The sequence below is a fragment of the Lupinus angustifolius genome, chromosome LG11 (genome assembly GCF_001865875.1).
Source record: "Lupinus angustifolius cultivar Tanjil chromosome LG11, LupAngTanjil_v1.0, whole genome shotgun sequence".
NCBI lineage: Eukaryota > Viridiplantae > Streptophyta > Magnoliopsida > Fabales > Fabaceae > Lupinus > Lupinus angustifolius.
Genome location: NC_032019.1, coordinates 19,816,805 through 19,817,057, shown reverse-complemented (window position 1 = coordinate 19,817,057; position 253 = coordinate 19,816,805).

Here is a 253-nt window from a genome sequence, read left to right as displayed (position 1 = left end):
AAATGTATTTTCCTTATTCAAAAAGAATTTGTCTCCTCAAGAATTTGTTAATATTTAAGTTGTATGTTTATTATGTGTACTTGATCATATTCACATTCAAACCAACCAAAATATGTTTAAACCATTATTTGTGCTTTGACAGGTTTACTTGATTTATTTTACTAGGCAATTCCTCGTGGTTCGACATAACCCTTTACTATACTATAATTGAATCTTGAAAGAGGTGTAAATTGTAACATAGTAAAGTGTTATC